The following is a 26,051-nucleotide window of genomic DNA, read 5'->3' as shown; positions in this document are numbered from 1 at the left end:
TGTATGGTAAAGTCAAATATTCTATGGAATATAAGCTGCTTTCAAATGAGACTTAGAGAAATACAAAACTCCTTTATCAAATAAATTTAGTTATTTCCACCAAAGTTTTTGTAAAGCAAGTTATTAACAACTCTTTGAAAGCAAGGATCATGACATTACTTCAAAGTAGCTTAAAATCTTGCCCTCACATGGCATATAGTAAACATCAAATAATTTTTACCTTGAAATGAATTGAATTTCACATAGAACTAAATCCTGAGATCCACACATATCCCAATCTAATAACAATATTAATTAATAGAGGAGCCAAGATACTGCCCCACATATAAATGAATAAATCCCTCTTTCACAAGAACTTACCAAACTTACAGGCATCTGACAGAGTACCAAACAGTTTACATCGAAGAATCTTCCTACACTGCAGTAGGGACTCAGAAGATCCCTAAAATTACACAGTTAATATAACTAATTTGGGAGAAGAAGAGAGAGAGTCTTTTGGTTCAATCTGATGTGAGGATGGCCCAGCATTTGAAGTCAAGAGAGTGGCACTAACAGTTTTGGAGAATGGGACTAAAAGATGAGTGCCCAGGGTCACCTATGCATTCATTTATTCACAAATATTTCTTTAAAAAATTTATCTTATTTATTTATTTATTTATTTTAGAGAGGGGTCAGGAAGAGCAGAGGGAGAGGAACAAGCAGACTATGCTGAACGGGGACCCCAGTTAGGGGCTTGATCTCATGACCTGAACTGAAATCAGGAAGTGATTGCTTAACCAACTGAGCCACCTACTCATCCCCATTCACAAATATATTTTGACCATCTACTATATATCTATGTGGTATTGGGTAGGGTGAGTAACAGTGGAGGTGTTTCCCTCACAGGCTTGAAATTAATAGCTGTGATCTGGTGGCGCAACAGATACCATACAAAGAAAGAAGCAAATAAATACAATAGTGAGGTGACTAAGATGTGAGTTTCGATAAGGACATAAGGAAAGCCTCTGTGATAAAGGATAAGAAGTAGATAACCGGGGTGCCTGGGTGGCTCAGTGGGTTAAAGCCTCTGCCTTCGGCTCAGGTCATGATCCCAGGGTCCTGAGATCGAGCCCTGCAATGGGCTATCTGCTCAGCAGGGAGCCTGCTTCCCTTCCTCTCTCTCTGCCTGTCTCTCTGCCTACTTGTGATCTCTGTCTGTCAAATAAATAAATTAAATCTTAAAAAACAAACAAAAAAAGGAAGTAGATAGTCATGGAGAGGGCCATGAAGAACATGGAGAACAACATGTGCAAAGTGCTTAAGAGTAACTTTTGAAAGATTTAAATATTTGGAAAATGATTTCAGTGTATAAGTTTTAAAGAAAGACCATAATAGAGTTTAACTTAGAATATAGTCTCTCTCTCTCTCTCTTGTTTTTTAACCACTGAAAGATTTGATCATTATGCTTTAGATAATCTCTTCTCAAATTATTCCCACCCCATGGCTTCATCAAATGACAGTGAGCTAGGAGCCAGAAGATCCTATTTGTTCTTTTGTCTTATGTGAGTTGGTTTTTGTAGAGTCAATATTGTGGAAATAGATAGACCTAAAGAATTTATTCTGTGTAATGCATTTGGTGGGGATATTCAAATTGCAATATGTAGTATATCTATATATATGAACATATTTATAATTATTGATGTTAATTTAAGTATGTTTTGTGATACTCTTGAACAGTTTGAGAGTCTCTCAAGCAATAACATATCTCTATATTCAAGGGAGTTCAGAACTAAATTGTCTGCAACAAAAAAATAATGATACTAACAAAGTGATATAAAACAGAGGAAAATTATGAAAAAGAATGAACTGAAATAGTAGGAATAAATTAGACAAAGCTACATTGGGATTTCAAACAAAATCTTAAGAACTAAGTCTGGCTTACATCTCTCTGCTTTTCATTAGTATTTTTATCAACATTTGGTGTAGGGAGAATCTTTTAATGCCTTATAATTTCCTTTTTTTTAATCAATAGAATTTTAAAAATATTTTATTTATTTACTTATCATAGAGAGCACAAGCAGGGGGAGTGTCAGGCAGAGGGAAAAGCAGACAACGTGCTGAGCAGGGAGTCCCATGCAGGACTTTATCCCAGGACCCTGGGATCATGACCTGGGCCGAAGCCACACACTTAACCAACTAGGCCACCCAGGTGTCCTTAACTTATAATTTCTTAGAGTTATTTTTATTGGGGAAATAGAAGCAGTGTGTGTGTGTATGTGTGATCTCAGACAGTTGGTTATGTTCTCAGGTGGTACAGATAACAAAGATCATCAGGATTTGTACAATTTTGAATCAATTTCAGAAATCCTGGAGATGGAGAAAAATAGAAATGAAAATTGCACTGTGAAAATTGGGGTGCAATATTAGAATTTAATAACATAATTTAGTGTAACAATATGTAACATGTTCAGTCATAAAATATTCTAAGCAGGAAACTTCATATTAGATCAAGTAAAAAGAGAGTTTTTTAAAGTAAAGATCAAACGGAAACATTAACATGAACTCATGACCTTTATAATAAAAAAGGATTTCTTACTTTATTGATAAAGTAATTTAAGTATTCCCTCCTCTAAGTTCACTTATCTAACATCAGAATTTATCCTTCACTAGTGCCTAGATCTGGATCTCTAACACTCTCTTTTGACAGCTACTTGGAAAATAATTGGTTCCATGTCTTGGTACATGAAAAATAAAGATCATGCTGGTACATTTTGTTTTAAGAAACAGGGAGACTCTCAGTAATTTCTGGGTTAGAGTTAAAATGCACAGTTTGGTCAACCCAAAAAAAGGGCTTTTAGTGGACAAATTTTGACCATTAGAGCATCAAGTGAAAACAATGATTATTGCCAACTGAAACATTTCCAGTTCATAAGATACTTATATTGTTGAAAAAAAATACAGATCTTCCAAGTATGAACTAGAAGTTATTTTGCCCATATGAGTTTCCAATATTTCTCCCAAAGTCCATAAAAAGACCCATACAAGTTATGAGTTCAAGAGTGGAGTTCTGGTTAACCAGGTACATATTGAAGATATAAACATGGGTTTTTAATACAGGAGAAGAAGAGATTTCGATTGGAGGGCATGCTGTGCAGTATGTCTTGCTTTATTGTGTCTTCTCTACTGAAACTCTTGTAGCTCAGCTTGGCTTTTATTCGTGGATAACTATAGAACTTGTGTTCTGACTGCTTGGTCAGTACTATATGGGAAGCCATGAGTCACAGATGGAATTGTTTGTGATAAGATGAAAGAAAGAGAATGAGAAGGAAAGAAAGGAAGAAGGAAAGTAGAAAGAAAAAAAGAAGGAAGGAAGGTAGGAAGGAAGGGAGGAGAAAAAAGAAAAAAGGCACAACAAGACAAGACCAGGGTTGGGATCAATTTTGGGAAACTGCGTGTAAGTCATACAGGTTTGACTCCTTCCTACATTCCCTAGATGGTTCTGAGGCAGGGTAGGCTTTGATATAGAAGTACTGGTTCAGGCTCTGTGGATACAAACTCAAGTGTTTTTTAATCGTAATGGGGTATGGAATTGGACTAATAGGGAGTTAACTCATAAGAACAGAGAACTATCCATGAAATAAATACTATCATGATCACTTGGGCAGGAGAGCTTTGGAGGGGGAAGAAAGTATAGCAATTTGATTTGAAAAATGTATTGTGAAAGAACCTGGTAATTTGGGGGTTTCCTAAAATATAATAATTCCTTGATAATATATTATATTAAGGAATTACTAAAATGTTTTATTGTCAACTGGACCTAAGTGAAGGTGGGGGCAAGATGCTACTTAGTTTGGAAGGCAATTATTAGGGAGATATATCTGTAATTAGATATATCTTTAGGCTAGAGATCAATTTTTCCTTTACTTCACCTATCAAGTAGGAAGTTGACCCTAACAAATAGATTTCAGGTGACTCCAGAAAGAGATCAATACTCCTGAAAAACACATTATGAAAGCCCCTTGGTCTCAATGTACGTATAAAGTAAGCTGATTTGTCCTGTAATGTTTTGTGTATGTACTGTGTTTTAAAGGAAGGAATGGGTAACAGATCTATTGAAAACATCATTCTGCTGATAGCAGAGCTATATTTATTGAAGTCACAATATATGCAAGTCACAAACAATGAGTAATATTTGCAACATTAAATGTGAAGAATAAATGCCCAAAACGAATAAAGACTTCTTTAAATCAACAAGTAAACTACAAACGCTCCAACAGAAAAAGGAGAAATAAAAACATGTTTGTGGAAGAAACAAAAATACCTGATAAAACAAGAAAAGTAATCGGGAAAATGCCAATTCAAATGATTTTTTTTTTCTCAAAATGTTAGGAAAAATAGAGATTGTTAGTACCTATTGATTTTTATGGTGAGACAAATTAAATTGGTAGGAATTTTTGTTGTTTTATTTAGGGTCAGTGGGTGGTATTATAATTGAAATAGGCCTTTCTTTCAACCCAATATTTAATTTAAACTTTAAATTAAATTTAATTAAAATTTAATTTAAACTTTAAGATACTGACCTCAAAGAAAGGAATTTATAAGTTATAATATAACTATAATATAATACTATTTAAGAACTTCTATAAGCATAGGAACTTACAGAAGCAGGCACAAAGTTATTTGTTACTAAGGGGAGTATAAAGTTTTAATATGTAGTCTCATCTTTGTGAGTTTATTTGGCTGAGGATTAAGACACGTATCTAAGAAAGATGTAAAAGCAGCATACTTAAATGTTCTAATTCAAACAAAGTGTGAGTGTTTAGAAGGAAAAAGATAAATATGATCTAGGCTTCTCAAGAAAAATTTTATGGAGAAGGTAAACTTCTGGTTGATAAAATTGTGTCTTTAATTATTATTAAGAAGTGAGCATTTATTAGGTAGAACACAAGTTCTATGAAGGCAGTTTTTGTTTTATATGTTGGTGTTCCCTAGCACTCACAGCAGTGACAAGCATAGAGGGTTCAATGAGTACATGTTTCTTAAAGAAATTAAATTATATAAAACCAGGTAAAATAATGGAAACTCCTAAATAAGAAGTTTCTAGACTGAATAGAATGACAATAGAAAATTGGGAAGGAAATGAGGGAAGAAAATCACCTCATTAGTTCCATTATAATATAGGCAGACAAGAGTAATAATATCAGCTGAATAATAACAGTGTATCATTTTGTTTCATTTTCTGTGAAATACACCCCTAAAGTAATCTAAATGTAATAGATTAAGTAATCTAATAGATTAAGGTAATTTAGGTATTCTAAGGTTAAGGTAATCCAAAATGTCAGAGAATTTTGTCATTCTAAAAACAAAGTAAACTCAAAATAATCTCAAGAGATCCTTTAAGGTACTATGTCCATGCATTAAAATAATGTTTATCTCCCCACATTCTAAATTAATTTCATTGTTTGCTCTTTTCATAAATAGAACAATCAAAGCTGTCAGTTTACCGAATGAAACACAAAATCATCCTGTTAGATCCAAAAATCAAACTTTGCTGGAAAATTTAAGTCCAGTTTTGCTCTATCAAAAGGTGGTTCAGATTTCTTTTCTGTGTTTGTAAAGCATAGATTAAAGAAGTTTTTGTATATGCTAAATAGAAAGACAATTACTGAACTAAAATATTGAAGTCCTTATAAATTATTTACTCCTGCCCATTTTTATTTATCTTATAAATGGGGAAGCTGAGGTCTAGAAAGGATGATTCACAGAGGCTTTAAATGAACCAGGGTTTGTCTATGAACTAGTTCTGAATATTAATTGTTGGACCCTGCAAAAGTTTATAACTTCTCTGGGCCTCAGTTTTTCCATCAATAGTTAACTTTTCCTCAGTAATATTAATTACTATTTTGGTAGCAGTGACACAGGGTGACACACTGTACATTGAGTGACTGGTACAGTAGGAGGTTGAGCCTCAGTTAAACAACTTAGCAACAACTAATCCATTCATTTCTTCAATGACTAATAGTACTAACAAAATATTTATAAATGGAGTAAATGCTTATTGTCCCAGGATAAATATTAATAATGCCTCCTATTAGTCTCAAAATTTCTAGATTAGATAATAAACTATAGAGTTATCCTAAGCTTAAAACAAATACATGTTCTCTGACGTACAAGGTTTTATTTTATTTTTTAAAATTTCTAATCAAAAGCATATCACAAGTAAGAAGGTATATTAATACAGCCTTAAGATGGGATATCAAATTCTGTTTACTATGTTAGCCCAATTTCCAGGCCAAATCTCCATTGAATGAATAGAATCTGAGAAGTAACATGTCATCTACAACAAACCATGGAAATTTGTTAATGACAGAACACCCTGAAGCATCAAAGCTTAAGTGATATTCTTGAATAAACAGAACTCTTTAAAATCAGATGACTAGTTGCTATGTAGGCACCATAAGCCCAAATGTCAACTAAACAAGGATATTTATTTCCTATTAAAATGGGAATTTACTGGTTGCATATTAATATTTGCTGAAAGCTATAAAAGTTGCCTAAACATACCTTAGGAATAAAATTTATTATTTTTAAAAGATTTTATTCATTTATTTGACAGAAATCACAAGCAGGCAGAGAGGCAGGCAGAGAGAGAGAGGAGGAAGCAGGCTCCCCACTGAGCAGAGAGCCCAACGCGGGGCTAGCTCCCAGGACCCTGAGATCATGACCTGAGTGGAAGGCAGAGGCTCCAACCCACTGAGCCACCCAGGTGCCCCAGGAATACAAATTTTTAAGTGAGGTGCTGTCAAACCAAGATAACCTGTCATTGTCAAGTTGGCTGTCTTAAATACTTTATTGCTTCTATAAGTCCATGGTCAGAGAGATAAAAGCATTTTTTTTTTCCGAGAGATTAGAGCCCTGCATCCTACTGCCAGGTTCAAGTTCACAACTTAGAGCAAGTTTCAGTTGTCTTCTGTATGTGGAAATGTGAATACTTTTTTGGGAAAGTGCTTTGGAGGGATTTTGTGCTAATAATTATTCTGTTAGCAGTCTATATTTTTAAAATCATCTAAAGAAAACTTTCACCTTTATCCTTCAAAAAACCATTTCTCAAAAGCAACTTTGTCCTGTTAGATTTTTCTTCTTAATTCTCAAGTTCATACTCTGATACATGGGCTAATGAATAATGATATACACAAAAGTCAAAAGAAAACTGAAGAAAGCAGAAGCTTTAAATTTTCTACATAGTTAATACTAATAATAATTACAATAGTAGCAATATCACAGGTTGGAACAACCACATTATTGCAGAAGTCTTCATAGTCAATAGTCATTTCTTACAAAATCTTGAGCAGGTAGGTCAGCATTCAGAATTTAATTTTCTAGAAGAGGCTGAAACTTATAGGCACAGGGCAATAAAGGTGGAGACTAATAATATAACTCTTATTTTTATATGGGGCTCACTGGATATCCACAGTGAAGGTATTTCCTCATTCTCTTTCCAGAACTGGCTAGAATAAGCCTATTTGTTGCACACAAGGATTGTGAAGCTACATTTCCAACCTTTTTACAAAATGTTAAAACTCTATGTCTATAAGCTTCCTAGTCCCCTTCATTTATTTAAGACTCTATGCCTCTCAGTAGAGCTGTCAGAAGAAGTTAGATTTTTTTTAAAGGACTACACAGAAATCAGAAGCAAGAAGCCAAAACAATCAAGTTACCATCAGTTTTTATGCAACCACATGAGGTACTGATATTGCTAAGGATCTTAGAATATGTTGACTAGAAAACAGGGAGAAAAGCATTAGATTCTGCTGAATTATTAAAAAAGGAGGCATTGCCCTCTTCTTCCAGCTAAGGGATTCACCTACACCTATTTTACAATTAAAACTTGTTTTGCAATGACAGATTTTTAATGGTAGTGAAGTTACATTATAATGAAGTACATTATTTAAAAATAGTGATTGAAATAAGTATGCACGCATAACCTGGGGATTCTCTTAATAAAACCTATGTGGTATGTGTCAACTGTGAACATTGTAGTTGCAAATCTTTTGTGTTCCTCTCTTCTTTAATTGTCACTCCCATCTTTGGAATTTGTTCTTTTTCACAAGACTCATTTCTCTCTAGTTGGAATCATTTCTTAATTAGAGGAAAGGTTGGTCAGTCCAAACTCGCATTTTAGAGAGGTCCCAGAAGGGTCAAAGAGAATTGATGAGAGAATTTCAGCCAACTCTCCTGAGGAGAACAGGCAGCATGCAAGCCTTTTCTTTTTGAAGTCTTCTCTGACTTCCCCACCTTCCTTTAGGTGATTGTTCTTGAAGACTTCCAGGACATATTCCTGTTACAGTACTTCTTGTGTAATATTGTAATTGTTTACTTATTCATCCCTCTTCCTGTTAGATTTATGGCCCACAAGGGTAAATGTTCTTCATTAGAATATTTGAAACCCTGGTACGTATTTGTGTGAAACACACAAATATTTGTTAAGGGATTAAAAATATTGATTAATCAACCCACTAATAAGGGGTTGGGGATGGAAACTCTGGTACATTTTTTTCTCTCCTTTTAAAAAAATATTTAATTTTATTTTTTTGGTGTTCTAAGATTCATTGTTTATGTACCACACCCAGTGCTCCATGTAATATGTGCAATACTCTCCCGATGTATAATTAGGGACCAGTTGAAACTATTACTAGATAATTTAATTTGCTCATTGACATCCAGGTATAACATTCTACCATATATTCATAAGAAAAACTATTGAGAGCTTACTAATCACGTATCAGGCACCATTTTAGATACTGGGGAAAGAATGGTCAACAAAAAATTCACTAATGTCAAGGGCTACAAAATGATAGGAAATAAAGAAAATCAGGATAATAGTATAAAGGATGACATAATATGCTGTTTTTGGATTGTGAGTGAGGTGAGGTGTCTCAGAAAAGATAACTGCTAAGTAGAGACTGAAATGAAGGAGTAGACTATGTGAGTACCTCAGGGAAGAGAATTTTTAGCTTTTATTAAGAGAATAAAATGGGGAATCATAGAGTTTTAACTGAAGGCTACTGTAGTATGACTTCCAGTTAAATGCTGTGGAGAATAGATGGGAGTTAGGCAAGCGGGGGATCAAGAAGACCTCTAGAAGGCTACTACCGTCCTTCAGAAGAGATCTGATTGAGGCTGGGGGAAGATGGTGGCGGGGGTAGCAAAATGTTGTCAGAGTTAAAATACATTTTGAGAATAGAACCAACAGGATGGACTGGATATGCAGTGTGAAAAAAAATGAACAGTCAATAATGCCTTTAGTCTGCAGCCCGGCGGAGCAACTGGGTAAGTTTTATCAGTTTTATTGTAATGAGTAGTGCTGAGGAGATAAGAGTTTGGTTACTTCTGCTTAAGTCCAAGGTGCAGATTAGACATCATAGTAAAGATGCTGAGTATGAAGCTGATTATGAGGCTTGAGTTAAAAATTTAAAAATTTGGTCTGAAGATATAATTCCTGGTATTATCAGTATACTAATATTACTGGATCAGAAAGATCACCACCTAGGAAATGAGTGGATAGAAGGAAAAAAATCAAAGCACTGAAGACTGAAGTTATACATATGGTGATGCAGACATCACTTCCTCTGGTCATTTCTAGCCTCCTATTAAAATGCTCTGTTTTGTCTTTGGATATTTTCAATTTATTTTCTTAGCACCACTTTCCAAATCTTACTTACTTAACCACAGCTTAAGTATCAGTTCCTGATGGCCTGAGGCCTTCCAGGACCCTCTATAGAGATCACATCATCTCTATAAACTCCAGGACCACTCCTGTTACTACTTAGTCTTTGTAATACATATAATATTTCTAGAATTTGTAAGTGATATTATTTTGCATGATCCATGAGGTCAGGTTATTATATTTGTCTTATTTTTAGTGTACCCAATTCCTTATCCAGTGCAAGCATATAATGGGTTCCCAAGATCTTATTTGTTAAACTCTATTGAAATGTTAACCAGAAACCAATCTCTTCTGACTTTGGAGTAAGTGGTCCATTATGACACTAGATTGATCATCAAATAGCAGTAATTGCAGATCTAATGTGTGAGTATTTAAAAGAAACCGCAGTTCTCTGCATTCACACTTCCATTCCATTGCCATCCTGATTGAACAGTGCAATTACATAGAGTGTTAATTGTCTACTAATAGGAGGAATAATGATAAAATTACATAGTACATTCATGTAATAACACCCAAATTACTGTTTTAGATTCCTTTCTAATTTGTAACCAAGTAAAGTGATGCTGGTCTAATTTTTCACAAGCACATTAGCAAATAGTGCTGGTACAAAATATTGTATTCAAATGATGAATTTAAAATATATGTTAGAATTCAGCAAAGTAGCAGGATACCAAATTAACATACAAAAGTCAGTTGCAAAAGGAGACAGTTCAAGATGGCAGTGTATGAAGATCTGGAAGTCACCTCTCCCAGTGTAACACATCTACAGCTACATGTTAAGTAATTCCAATGGAAAAAGACCTGAAAGCTTGCTGGCCAGCTCCTTCACAACAATGAATAGAAGGGCAACATGGAGACAGGTGGGACAGAAAGACACAGTCCAGCTAAAAACCCCATACCCCACCACAGCGCAAGTATGGAGTTTCTCTTGGAGAAGTGAGGGTTTTGTGCCTTGCATCAGGCTCATCAACCCTTAGGACCTGCACCAGAAAGACAAGCCTCCAAAATGTCTCGCTTTGAAAAACAATGAGGCTTCCATCCAGGAGAACCATGAGGCTGTAGGGAACTGAGATTCCACTCTTAAAGGGCTTGCACACAGGACTGACTTGCCTCCAGGAGTCAGCACATAAGCGGCAGTTTGAAAAGTGCCTGGACAATCTGTGGTTTCCTGTGCAAATCTCAAAGCATCTGCAGGAAGAGAGGAACCTGTTAGGACTCTCCTAGAGAGGGAGTAGTGGCACAGGCTGTTGCCACTTTTGCACTACTCCTCTAACTTGCCTGTCCCACCCTTAGACCCCAGAGTAATCTAGGTTGAAGTGGAGAACAAATACCCACCCCAGAAGCCCTTCCAGAGCCAGATGGTTGACACGCTTCTCCCGCACTATCTCTGGGCCCCACCAAAGCCAGCAAACGTGCTCAACCCACAAAGGGGATGCTTGTTGAGTCCCTGGTTCTAGGGGCCAGGAAGGATTACATTTCCGGACCCCCAAAACTAGAGGGAAAGCTCTTGGTAAGTTACTGCCTTCAGGGTACTGCAGAGACAGCTGACCAAAACACACCCCCAAAACAATTAAATAGGACAAGCCTATTTACTTGTCCTAGTGCTTTAGGCTGAGGGGCATGCTTCAGAATTGTCACACAGAGACTATGGAGGTACTCAGAAAATGTAGGCTGGGAGAAGCCATCTTTGCGCTTTCCCTCATTATGGTTCATTGATACTCCCAGGGTAAAGATCATACACTCATCTGGAACCCCAGTTTTGCAACTGTTGCCAAAAGAATTTGAAAGGCAGCAGGGTTTAGAACTGTGTTCCCACAGGATTGTATCTATCTGCATAATTTAAAAGCTGCTGCCTGAGGGTCTCCCTTCCTATCAGCCTCAAACCAGGGGCTAACTGAGATTCCTCTCTTTGGAACATTTCATAGGATTTGGCAATTCCTCAACAACCAGGACCTTTCAAGAATAAATAAAGCTGCTTAGACCATCACAAGGGTGATAGAAACAACAAAAAGCTAGGGGAAAGTTAAACAACAAGTTTCATCTTCTACACAACTCTAGTCCTTGAAGACTGGGAAAGATAGCTCTTTAGTGCAATGTCTAGAAACAGACAGAATCAAGCAAAGAGGATATATGGAATATATTCCTTTATTTCCATATGTGACAAGCCCACCGATAACATACTCAGTGGTACAAAGCTGAGTTTTTCATTAAAGATCAGAGAAAAAATAGAGATGCCACTTTCACCACTATTACACAACATAGTATTAGAAGTCCCAGGCTGAAAATAGAAATAAAAGGCATCTAAACTGGGCAGGAGGAAGGAAAACTGTTTGTACTATTTGTACTATACTATTTGTAGATAGCATGGTTTTATATACAGAAAACCCTAAGACCACACACACACACACACACACACACACATCTGTTAAAACTAACAAAATCAATAAACTCTAAAGTACTATGAAAAGTTATGCAGTTGTCATGTGTAAAAAGAGAAATGAAGCAAACAGGTCATGAATCTCCTATTGAAATTGCAGATGTTCTGTGTCCAAACATTATGATAAGGAGTTGAAGGTAAACTAAGGACAAAGCCCCCAAACTTTGGAAAATGATGTACTATTTATTCCAACTGTTAAGTGACACCAGCTTTTCAAATACCACGTTCTTTTTGGGCTTATTCTGATGTTGTTTCTGAATCCTGCAATTCCTGTTTTGGCAAACCCACTAATAAAGTAAAAAAAAAAAATTGAATATAAGGAGGAATGCAAGGCAAGAAAAAAAATGATGAAATATTAAAGTTCAAAACATGTATTTGCCTGAGGGCAGGAAAGCTTAAATATTTAAATTCAAACCTGCTCTAAGGTTCAACTGTATTTTGTAACATCACAAATGGATAACTCTGATTTGTATCATGCATTTTCTTCTGTACTCTTAAAAAAGTAGCATAATTTAACAACGGATGATCAATCTTATCTAGGAAACAAAAGAAATCCATCATTTATTTATACTAAATCATCAGATCAAATACCAAGGGACTTTGTGAAGTCATTTAACCCCTCTCCTACTTTCTGGCAGAAAATGCCAGAGTGTACTCATAGTACAATAATTTATTTACTCACTGGTGTTTCCATTTCTACTTCAAAATAGTCCCACAAGTGTGCATTCCATTGTCTTCTGCTGTAACTTATATTCTGAGATCATTAAAAATGTAAGCTACTATCTTGATTATTTTTGTCTTCTTTACTTGAGTTTACAATTGTGATTGTTAACAAATTGATACAATAGTGTAATAAAAGCTAAATTTGTTTTATCTCTTCACATAATTACCAATGACCTCGTTCCATTATAAAATTGTTTAATATTTAATATATTTAACATTTAATAGAAATATTAAATAATTATATAATATGTATATGGTATAGTTTTTATGCTTAAAGTTATACAGTATACAGTCAAATTAAAATGCCATCACTATAGGAATAAAGACAATAAGTCAATTGCTAAATATTCACATTTGAAATCAATTTGACAAGTAGTTCTGTAAATAAAAGATAATATTTAATATTTTGTGTAAGGTAGCCACATAACACTCTAAGAGGTACAAATATCTGTCACTGTCTCCAGATGGTGAGCTCCTTGAGGTTGAATCCTGTCTCATTCATTTTGGTTCTTTTTCTGCTTCACCATGCCTGGCACATAGCAGGTGCCATATGAATATATATTAAATGAATGAAGGAATCTTAGATGTTGTAGCCAACCTTACTTTACAACAGGCATTGCAATCAGAACTTAATTTTTTCTGAATGCCAATTTTCCCTGCATTTGATCTAAATCAAATGTGGCTATAGATTTTTCCCTCCTGATGCTGATTGCTCTAGGAATGAATATATGACCTGTTCCAGTCAGTAAGTTATGAAGGAGACTCCACAGAGATTCTTTGGGGGGAGATTTTCTTTCCTAATGAAAGAGATAGCCATATGGGCAGATTACAATTTGTTCCACTTGGTTCGTTCTTGAACTTGGGGAAATGACAGCTGAAAATGTGAACCTTGGGTGCCCGGGTGGCTCAGTCGGTTAATCAGCTGCCTGTGGCTCCGGTCATGATCCCCGAGTCCGGGGATTGAGTCCCCATAGAGCGCTCCTTGCTCAGCAAGGAAACTGTTTCTCCTTCACCCTCTGCTGCTGTCCCTGTTCATGCTTGTTCACTCTCTCAAATAAATAAATAAAATTTTCTATAAAAAAAAAAAAAGAAAAGAAAAGGAAATGTGAACCTTACACCTCTGGTGACCCAGAAGGCAAGACCTCTCTGATACGCTGAGGATGACAGAGTAGCAAACAGATGGGCACTGGAGATAGTAAACGTAGGCGCTCCATGACCATTTCACCTTTCTGCACAAGCTGGGCCTTAGAAATGAATGGCAAAAAAAACTAAGACTATATTGCTCCAGAGACTCACCTCCCTTGGAGTTATTTGCTCACATTTTAGGATAATAAAACTAAGGGACACTCTCCTCCCCTTCTCAGGGAGGGTGTGTTTCTTTCCTGTGGTGCAAACCCTCACTGTATGCACAGGTGGCAGCAGCTCTCACTGTGTTGCCTTATAAGGAACTGGGACATGAGAAGCTCATGAAAGATGCTCTGAGTCAGCCGTGTGCTTTCTCATCCAGAACCCCCACATTTCCTGTAAAGATAAGTACATCTATATAGACATAACACCTAATACTGGCTCTTCTAGACTATTGCTTATACATCATATTGGTATACCAATCTTGGAGTCTTTTCTGTGAGAGATTTAGATGCCTTCATATTAAAAACATTTGTGGACAGGTGTTCTGTTACTTCCAGTTAAAGTTATTCTAACAGAAACAGAATAAATCTACTTCTCACCCAGACTCATAGGGTAGGGTAGTTTTCTTAAACTCTTCCTGTAATTACTTTAAAAAGACTTCTACCTAATTTATCCTTTGTTGCATAGTTAGAAAATCCATAATATTCAACCAAATTGTACCCTGTTTATGCTGCCTTCGGCATAATGTTTACAAGTATAAGGTTTGTATTCAGGTAGTTCCAAGTTTTCACTCCAATTCTAAAATTTATTGGCTGTAAGATATTAAATCTCTGTTCTAAGCTTTAGTGCTACCATTCGCAAAGTGAGCAGAACAATACTTACATTGTAGGGTTTTAGGATGAAATGAGATAATTTACGTGAGGTGCTCAGCAGGAAGCTTGGCATAGAGTAAGACCTTAAAACAGATTATCTTAGTGAGTGAAGTAGAAATTACACCACCACTGTAATCACTGAGAACAATGCGTCAGTTTATAATTTAGTTGTGTTTTTCAAACTATAAATGCTTAGCCCCCACCCCAATTGCTCCAACAAGTAGAGATTCTAAATTAATCCTTCAGGTATTAATTTTTACCAGTGGAAGTCTCAGTTACTGGTGGAAGTATGACATACAGCTTAGGTATACTGGGCCAAGGCAAAAGGCAAAGAATCACATGCATTAGGAAGTGTACTTAGTATTTCTAGTTCCTCTTCAGCACAATGCCCTTTAGCTATGTGTGGTAATCATCATGCTCCCATGAGGTCATTCTTTTTTTTTTTTTTTTTTTTTAAAGATTTTATTTATTTATTTGTCAGAGAGAGCGAGGAAGCACAGGCAGAGTGGCAGGCAGAGGCAGAGGGAGAAGCAGCAGGCTCCCTGTCGAGCAAGGAGCCCGATGTGAGACTTGATCCCAGGACGCTGGGATCATAATGGAGCCACCCAGCTGTCCCCCATGAGGTCATTCTTGTCATGTTTCTTCTTCTGGTACCTTTCTTATTTGACTTTGTTTCTAGACTTTTCAGTTTTCCTGTAATCTAATGAGGGGTACACTCTAGTTTGTAAATATACTTTCAAAATATAGTACAGAGAACTAAAACCAAGAATTCTTCTCTAGGCATCATCTACAGTGAAGATAATAAAACCTAATATTTTTCTTCATCTAAATATCATACTTTTGGAAATTTGCCTACGACTTTAGGCTCTCTTTCAACACTGTCTACCATTGGCTTATACTATGCTGCTTGTATATATGCCTTCTTTAAGACAAGATCCCATAATGCACTTCCGGTATAAAACTTACTTTTATTTTCATTATGATTAGTCTTATTAGTCATTATTTCAAGATTAGATATCTTGTCATGGTTCTTTTTCAAAAACATATCTCTGATTACATAAATAATACTTATATAGTAGAAAATTTGTGAGAATGCAAATATAGTAAAGTATGAAAAAGGTTTTCTTTTTCCTCAGAATAGTGATGAAACACATATCGCTCTATACATCTTTCTGTTGTTGCTGTTTTTTTTTTTTAAGATTCTATTTATTTTTTGACAGAGAGAGAATGAGAGAGACAGTGAAAGAGGGAACACAAGCCAGGGGAGAGGCAGAGGGAGAAACAGGCTTCCCAGAGAGCTGAGAGCCGGAAGTGGGCTTGACCACAGGACGCTGGGATCATGACCTGAGCTGAAGGCAGGCGTTTAAGGACTGAGCCACCAAGGGCCCCATTTTTCTGTGTTTTAATGCTCATATGTATATATGCAATTGACTTAAAAGATCATATAGTTTTATTAGTTTTTCCTTTTTTTTAAATTTTTAAAAAATTTTTTTATTTCTTTTCAGTGTAACAGTATTCGTTGTTTTTTGCACCACACCCAGTGCTCCATGCAATCCGTGCCCTCTCTAATACCCACCACCTGGTTCCCCCAACCTCCCACCCCCCGACCCTTCAAAACCCTCAGACTGTTTTTCAGAGTCCATAGTCTCTCATGGTTCACCTCCCCTTCCAATTTCCCTCAACTCCCTTCTCCTTTCCATCTCCCCTTGTCCTCCATGATATTTGTTATGCTCCACAAATAAGTGAAACCATATGATAATTGACTCTCTCTGCTTGACTTATTTCACTCAGCATAATCTCCTCCAGTCCCGCCCATGTTGCTACAAAAGTTGGGTATTCATCCTTTCTGATGGAGGCATAATTCTCCATAGTGTATATGGGCCACATCTTCCTTATCCATTCGTCCGTTGAAGGGCATCTTGGTTCTTTCCACAGCTTGGCGACCATGGCCATTGTTGCTATAAACATTGGGGTACAGATGGCCCTTCTTTTCACTACATCTGTATCTTTGGGGTAAATACCCAGGAGTGCAATTGCAGGGTCATAGGGAATCTCCATTTTTAATTTCTTGAGGAATCTCCACACTGTTTTCCAAAGTGGCTGCACCAACTTGCATTCCCACCAACAGTGTAAGAGGGTTCCCCTTTCTCCACATCCTCTCCAACACATGTTGTTTCCTGTCTTGCTAATTTTGGCCATTCTAACTGGTGTAAGGTGGTATCTCAATGTGGTTTTAATTTGAAACTCCCTGATGGATAGTGTTGATGAACATTTTTTCATGTGTCTGATATCCATTTGTATGTCTTTATTAGAGAAGTGTCTGTTCATATCTTCTGCCCATTTTTTTATATGATTGTTTTGTGTGTGTTGACTTTGAGGAGTTCTTGATAGATCCTGGATATCAACCTTTTGTCTGTACTGTCATTTGCAAATATCTTCTCCCATTCCGTGGGTTGCCTCTTTGTTTTGTTGACTGTTTCCTTTACTGTGCAGAAGCTTTTGATCTTGATGAAGTCCCAAAAGTTCATTTTCGCTTTTGTTTCCTTTGCCTTTGGAGACATATCTTGAAAGAAGTGACTGTGGCTGATATCGAAGAAGTTACTGCCTATTTTCTCCTCTAGGATTCTGATGGATTCCTGTCTCATGTTGAGGTGTTTTATCCATTTTGAGTTTATCTTTGTGTACAGTGTAAGAGAATGGTTGAGTTTCATTCTTCTACATATAGCTGTCCAGTTTTCCCAGCACCATTTATTGAAGAGACTTAGTTTTCCCTTTTAATGTAATTTTTAAAACATATTTTTGGTACTATGTATGGTTGTGTTCCAGCTCTGTATTAAATAAACCTTGCGTTAAAGGCAAACCATCCTTAATTTATCAACTTCAAAGTTAAGAAATGTTGAGAAAATAGAATCACATACAGTGACTGTAACACACAGTAGACTCCTTTATTCCAAGTTGATATCACTCTATTAATCAACGCTGTTCGAACACAGGTGTGCTTTTGCATAATTAAGCTATCTTTCAACATGCATATCTCCATCATGTCCACAAGAGAGGTTTTTTTTTTTGTTGTTGTTCAATCACTTATTTGTTGATTAAACTGGTTTATCGAAAAGGAATTTAAGAAAAGTCTATGTATAATGAGAGGCATTGTACTCAGGTCCTCGAATACAAATTTATTTATTTATTATAAGATTTAATTTTATTTATTTGACAGAGAGTGAAAGAGAGAGATCACAAGTAGGTAGAGGGGCAGGCAGAAGAGAGAGGAGGAAAGAGGCTCCCCATCAAGCAGAGAGCCTGATGTGGGGCTCGATCCCAGGACCCTGAGACCATGACCTGAGTTAAAGGCAGAGGCTTAACCCACTGAGCTACCCAGATGCCCCATCAAATACAAATTTAATAAACAACATTCTATACCTTGCAATACTCACAGTCCACTGAGAAAGAGAGATATTTAAACAAGTATCTCTGTGGCATACTAAATTCTGAAGGTATAAAATGTAAAGGTGTTAAGAGAAAAGAAAGCTGTTATTCCTAAAGGGAATCAAATTTCAGTCTGAGTTCTGGACATAACTTGGGAGCAAAGTAATGGCTGAGTAAACTATTTTAAACTATTATTATCTTGCATGACAATTGAAAGCAAAAAGAAAATGAAACATAAAATATAAAAACTCTATTGTAACCCTAACCGTAACCTTTGAAGAATAGTTGCCTAAAAAAATCAAATTTGGATCAAGTTGAGGACACTGAAATCTGAATGTACCTGACTATATCTGCAAATTGTGGTCAACAGAGAGAGGTTTCCAAAATCAAGTAACAAGCCCTAGTTTGCCAGACTAATGATGACTGACTTACAACGTCAAGATCTGGGCTAAAAAGAACATCTGAGCTCCTTTAGCTGGCCAGGCAGGACTGAAAAATAACAACAGGGATATACCATTTTTCAAAATATGGGCCTTTATTTACACAGGGTGAAGGCTACATGGGAGTCCAAGTTGCCTTTACAGCTGTTGATCACTATCAATGAAAGGGAAGTTTGTGCTAATTTATGCAGATTTCTATTAGGAATCTAGTAGACATTCTGGTACCCTGGAAATGAGATATACTTACACATCAGAATTTTTTAAAGGAGCTCTGAAATTAAACGATCACAACCAGGCTGACATGACTCTTTAATACCCACAGTTTTAGCAATGAAGAGTCTAAAAAAGAATTGCAGTCATTTAAACATAATCATCAAACAGCAGATAATACAGGAACCTTACAAAAGTATTTAAAAGAAAAAGATAAAAATTAACTTTAAAAGCAGACCAAAAGAGGCATGAGGAAACTTCTGGGAGGCATAGAAAAGCTCTAAATCTTGTTTGTAGTGTTGGTGGCTTCAAGTGGGTACACATAAAAGCCATTTCCTACTTGCACAGTGTTGAAGTCAGTCAGTAGTTTAGGGTCTTATTTTTGGAGCTTACAACCCTGGACATGTGTATACGGCTACATCTGTGTGTGGCTGTGGGGCTTAACCAAAGAAACATAACTAGTAGGAAATTCGCATATATATCATATACGTCATATACATGTGTAACATATATATATGCTATATATATATATGAATAGAATATGTACCATTCTCTACGTTAAGTGATTTATTTACATTACATAATTCTCACTACGCTTAGTGAAAACTTACTTTTGAGGAAATTAACATGTATAGTGATGAAGTTACTTGCTCATGGCTACATAGCTAATAAAAAGATTTGGGATCTATACTCAGCCTCTATGATGTTAGCAAGTACCTCCTATACATGATACCCAATCACTCTGTAGCACTTAACAGCCACATTATAACTAGAAACAGTCTAAACTGCTGAGGAAAGAAACAATGTAAGCCTTGTTCATATCTATTTTGTATTCTGACAAAAAAAGAAATACACAGTTATTATTTTCTCTGATGTTATAGTTGAGAACTCTTGTGTGGATTCATTCTCGGTTTTATCTCTAGAGGCCTAAGCTGTTTGGACATTCTTAAGAATAACCTTCCTCAAAAGATTTTCTAGATGCCTGGGAGTCATATATAATACATTTGTCACGTCTAGAGCTTTCACTACTTGGTCTTTCTTGCTAAAATATTTGTAGCTCAGCTGCAATTCCAAATGGACCCTTAGGCAAACAGAACCTGCTGAATGTCACCATAAATCTCACTACTTGGCACTGTCGTGGGACTGGAGGATATGCTCAAACTGTTAAATGCGTTTGTTTGTTTGTTTGTTTGTTTCTTTTCTTTTCTTTTCTTTTCTTTTTGAAGAGACTATTTGGTCTTTGATCAATTGTTGTAGGAACAGAAGAGAAAATAATAACAGTGTTTAGAAAAGGAAAGCTTTGTAATCCTCTCCTTTGGGAAATGTGACCAGGCTTGCTGTGGGAAGAAGGGGTTTAGACTGGGGAACCCAGGAAAAAACAACCGCTTTTAACATGCAGTGTTTTCTGGCAGTGGTGACAGTAGACTGCGCTGCAGATAAAGTAGTCAAATTAAATCATCTCTCCTGTGACTGGACTAGATCAGATAGGTGGCACAAATAGCAGACTTCTCTTAAGGGACGAAGCACCTTGGTGTTTCAATAAGCAAGGAACCCAACACTGGAAGACATGGGTTCAAACCTAGTTCTCCTGATTTAGCAGCCTTGTGACCTTGCAATGGAAGCATGGATGCTCTGAGTCTCATGTGGTCCTCCGAACAATGATAATAACTTCCCTACCTCACATGATCTCATGAGATGAGGTACGTGAGAACACAAGGCTGTAAATGACTGTATAAATTCTAATTATCAATATGCTTACGATGGGTTTCTATATGGAATGCTAATACATTTCTAGATCTCTCCTAGTTCTAAAATACAAGACTTGGATGATGGATTCCAGATCGGTATCTAAATTTACAAGCTGAAGGTCAGACTTTATTCTATAATTTACTTTTTCATCCTTTTTAAAATTTTACAAACTTGCATCAAATGACTGCATATTTCATAACTTATGAAAATAGCATTTAATGACAAAACTAGGGTTTTTTTTCCTATTCATTATTATAACAAATAAATTAGAACTTGTTAATAACCTTTGGATTCTGTAGGAAGGACACTGAGGACCAGGCAAACATCAGCTTTGTTGTATGACTAAAGCTCAATCATACATTGAAGATGACAAAAACTGACTTCCCTTTCTCAGAGAAATTCATGTATAATATCTGAGAATGAGTCACAGACAGACGCCTTGATGAAAACTTGGAGCGATTCACTCATTATTCAAAGACCTACTAATTGTTTCCTATGGAACAGGCCCTAGAAATTTCCTTGATTATTAAAAAATTGGTTTCATTGGTGGTCGCTAATAGATTTTACAATTAATTTTCCTTTCCTTCAGGAATTGTGAGGCCCTCAATCTGTGTGGAATCTGAACTACTTAGTTTTACCAAATTTAGTCTGTAAAACAGTACTACAAATCAAAGTTCTGTACCTTTAGATCCCATATCTTGATCTGTTTCCAGTGGTAATAATGATGATGATGATAAATACCAATTATAGCTTTTAGAAACATATGAATTCTTGAAAATATGTGGAATCATGTTGTGTAAATTATGAAATTCAGTTTATGATTCTATTTATACTTAGATTGTGTATCTCTTCTCTGAAGATAGGAAAAAAGATAAGCCACAAGTATTCTGGGAAATGTAGTTGATTGCACTACACCTGTCAGGTCCTCTCTCCCAGGGGGTGTTCTGCACGACCAGTTGCATGCATGGGTTAGATGTGGCAGATACTGAGGAAATAGTGTCTGCCAGAAACTCCTTCATACTAAGAGTGCAGCAAAAAACCCATTGAAATGGTTCTGAAGTTTATGGGAATTATATTTTGGAGGATATAGTAGACAGACAATAAACTAATTCCAACAACTTGCTCAGGTTTCAATTTTTTAGGAAAATCAGCCAGTTTTTTCAGGTTTTTTTTTGGGGGGGAGCTGTTATTACATGAACACTAATGATATGCAAACATCTTTTTTTTTTTCCCCTGCCTGGAAATTTCTCAGTGGCTATATAATTTTGAAAGCTTTTGTTTATTTATCTTTTCTCTTTTATTCTCTGTTTTCTTTGTTTTTTTTTTCCCATTACATTTCCCTCTTCTATTTTCCATAACACCTAGAAGATATTAGTTATCTCTGAAGTAGGAAGAGGACAAAGAACTTGCTCAAGTCAACACAAACATATCTATGTCTCCATATCTTAGCTGGTGCTCTAATGTCAGGTGGGTGCAAACCTAACAGGGCAGCCAGAGATCTGTGTGGTGGAAAGTAGAAGAGAACTTTTTTCTTCCACATGGGGAAGCTTCAGTGCACCACTGTCTTGTGGCTCCATGTGCGCCTGCTAATGTCTTCATAAAGTAGTTAATAAGTGAGTCAGCACCCGAACAAACAGACCTCTAGTAAGAAAAATGAAATGAAACAAAGAAACAAAAAAACACAGTAAAATTAGTGAATACATTTAAAGGAAAGAAGTAACACAATTTTTGAATTATAGGAACACCGAGACACTGATAACCCAGTGCTTTAACTATAGATGTTTTCTCAGATACCTCTGTACAATCCTGGTGAATACAGAAAATCTGACTGGCTCCATTAGTAAATTGGTGATAGTCTAGGAGAAATCAGTGCTTCCTTTGTTTTGTGGCCTTGGTGAACACTCAGGAGGCAGACTGGGAAAAAAAAAAAAAAAGTCTACACCAGATGGCTCCTAACAGAGATGTTCCTAATCATTGAATTGTCTCAAGGAGAAACCCAAGGAGAAACACTCTTGAAGGAGATTGTCACTGAGATTCCAACACCCCATCTGTTCTCTGAGTCTTATGTATATGACATAAGCTTCATGACTTCAGTTATAATGGCTGGAACCTAAAAATCTATAGTCCAGCTCAGCATCTTGGTTCTATCACAATCAAATTTAAGGCCGTGCCTTGCAAACTACACACACACACACACACACACACACAGTAAATATGTGTAAGGTGTGTGCATGCTACATTACATATGGAAGAGGAGAGCAAATGAAGCAGTTTGTATGCATGAAAATTTGAAATACTGAGTTATGGGTAATAGTTGTAGTGTTATCCCCGCAACAAGATCACTTCTTAATATAAGAAAACCCTGAGTCAGGCAGATCTGTAGCAGCAAACAATAATGGCTTTTTAGCAGTTTACTGTGCTGCTTCAGGGTACTTCTGTCTAAAAGTGACCCGGAAAATTTGAAGATAAGTAATAACATATATTTGGTTCAAACTTCAGGAATGCCTATTTATATTCAGTCCCCAAATTCAAAATGTCACTAAGAAGCATTCAAAATATGCAATAAGAACTAAAACTATCTAATTTAACCTCATCCTGTGGTATAATATCACATGTCTGCATGAGTTGGTTTGGTGGACTTACTAGAGCATGGCCAAAAATACACCGAGCAATTCTTGTCCAGTTTTAGTGGATGGTGGCTCAAGCATACTATAAAGTAGTAGTGTCCTCAGTAACATGAGGAACTGCAACCTTTTTAATGAATTAACCTTGGCTGCAATAATGAAAATAAATCTGAGCTTCACTAATTATTTTCTCTTCCAGTGCTAAGTTAAAGATTTACATGCATTTTTTAAATTTAGTCCCAACAATAACTCCATACAATGGCTTTTGTTGCTATCCGCATGTTTAGATGAGGAAATTGAGGATGAAATCAAGCATCTTACTCTTAGCTACACAGCTGGCAAGTGGTGTAATACAGCTCCTGAACAAATGCCCTAGCCATTGCCAAACTGCTGTATCAGTTAGCATGCTGATCATCTCAAATGCTAGTCAGTTCATTCAAGTGTATTTAATCCCATTATTTTTAAACGTTAGACATTAATTTTTAAAAAAGGAACTTTGAATCAGAGTTATGTCTTATCTTTAATGTACATCCACTTTCCCACCGTCCGTGTGACTGTAGAGCAACAGACAGCAGAATTTCTTTGTGTAATTTTTTTTCTTTTTTACTTTTGGAATGAAGGATTTAGTGGTGTTTTCATTCAAGAAAACTTTATTGAGTGCCTATTCTGTGTATGGAAATAAAAGATACAAATATGAACTAGATACATCAGCCCTGCAGAAACTTTCCATCCAATATTGGAGCTGATATAAACACAAAACAGTTTAGAAAGCAGGTAGAAGAGAGAAGTACCAATAAAATGCCATAGGGTTTTAGAAGATGAAGAAATTCCTTTCACAGAAGGGATTTAGAGATCAGCTGATGAGGAAAGAAGACATTTGAATTAAGATTAATGGTGGGTCAGATTTAGAGAGACCATGACAGGAAGTGCCTTTTTTTTTTTTTAATTTTTTTCTTTTTTTAAGATTTTATTTTATTTTATTTTTATTTGACAGAGAGAATGTGAGAGAGGGAACACAAGTGGAGGGAGAGGGAGAGGGAGAAGCAGTCTTTCCTCTGAGCCAGAAGCCTGATGTGGGACTCCATCCCAGGACCCTGGAATCATGACCTGAGCCAAAGGCGGCACCTAACGACTGAGCTACCCAGGCGTCCAGGGAGTGCCTTTCTATGCAACAGCAACATATGAAAAAATATAGAGGCTGGAAGATATGACTGTTTATGGGTTTATCAATATTACCAATAGTCATCACTCATGAGTACTTCTGTGACACAGACCATGCTGTTCACTATATACATTCATTGCTCCTAAACTACACGATGACCTTGTATGATAAATATTAAGGATGTGGAATTAGAGTTTAGGTTGCTTTAGAGACTTCCCCCTAATAGTATTATTCAGCATTAGTCTGGATTCCAACCCAGCTCTGATTGGTTTGCTATATTACACTGTTTCCACAAATTACAAAAAAGCAATTTCATTATTTTGGATAGAATAGTTGAACAGGAATAATGAAACAAAATTTTGAAAAGGTACATTAGATCCAGGAAATAATAGCAAGTATTTAGATGCTAAGAATTGCTGGAAGCTCATTTGACACTCTAAGAAGTAGATATTGTTATGGCTATTGCAACAATCTCATTTCCAGATGAGAACTCTGAAACATGGAGAGAGTAAATAAATTTTCCAAGGTTTCAGAGCTAGGATTCAAACCCAGGACTTTAGAATCAACCTTTTGGCTCTTAACTAAGATTAGCTGCCTCTTCAATGTTGGAGGATTGAAAATGTTGAAAGGCTGAGTAAGGAATAGGATTGCCTTTCAAAATAATAAGAAGCCCATAAAGACGTTTGACCAGAAAGGTAACAAAACCAAAGTTTATGCTTAAGATAAGTTAATCTATTATCTCTCTCTATATATAAAGTGATTGAATATTGAATTAGAAATGAGTTTTACATGAAAAGAAATTAATTCGAGGGACTATTATATATATACACACATATATAAATAAAATAATTTTTATATTATATAATATATATTTATATATATTTAATATGATTCATATATATTTATGTGAATATATATACACACACATATATATATGCCCATGATCTATATTATATGTATGCATCTATGTATCTGTCTAGAAAAAGACTTTACCCAAATAGGATCCAGGGAAAAACCATATCCACTATTATTGCTGTTTCCACATTGCAGTATTACTCACCTAGAAAAAACTAGATACCACAAGTAAGTCAGAATAATGTAAAAACCTAGAATTCACTGTGAGGCAGAATCATATTCAGTAACAATATAACAAATACATGTGGACGCCTAGATGGCTCAGTTGGTTGAGCATGTGTGTTCTGCTCAGGTCATGATCCCAGAGTCCTGGGATCAAGCCCCACATCAGGCCTACTGACCAGCAGGGAGCCTGCTTCTCCCTCTCCCTCTGCCTGTTGCTTTCCCTGCTTGTGCACACACACACTCTCTCTCGGTCAAATAAATAAATAAAATCTTAAAAAAAAAACCCAAACAGGGGCGCCTGGGTGGCTCAGTGGGTTAAGCCGCTGCCTTCGGCTCAGGTCATGATCTCAGGGTCCTGGGATCGAGGCCCGCATCGGGCTCTCTGCTCAGCAGGGAGCCTGCTTCCCTCTCTCTCTCTGCCTGCCTCTCTGTCTACTTGTGATCTCTCTCTGTCAAATAAATAAATAAAAATCTTTAACAAAAATAAAAAAAAA

The sequence above is a fragment of the Mustela erminea genome, chromosome 4, assembly GCF_009829155.1.
Source record: "Mustela erminea isolate mMusErm1 chromosome 4, mMusErm1.Pri, whole genome shotgun sequence".
In the NCBI taxonomy this organism is placed as follows: Eukaryota; Metazoa; Chordata; class Mammalia; order Carnivora; family Mustelidae; genus Mustela; species Mustela erminea.
This window is presented reverse-complemented; position numbering follows the sequence as displayed.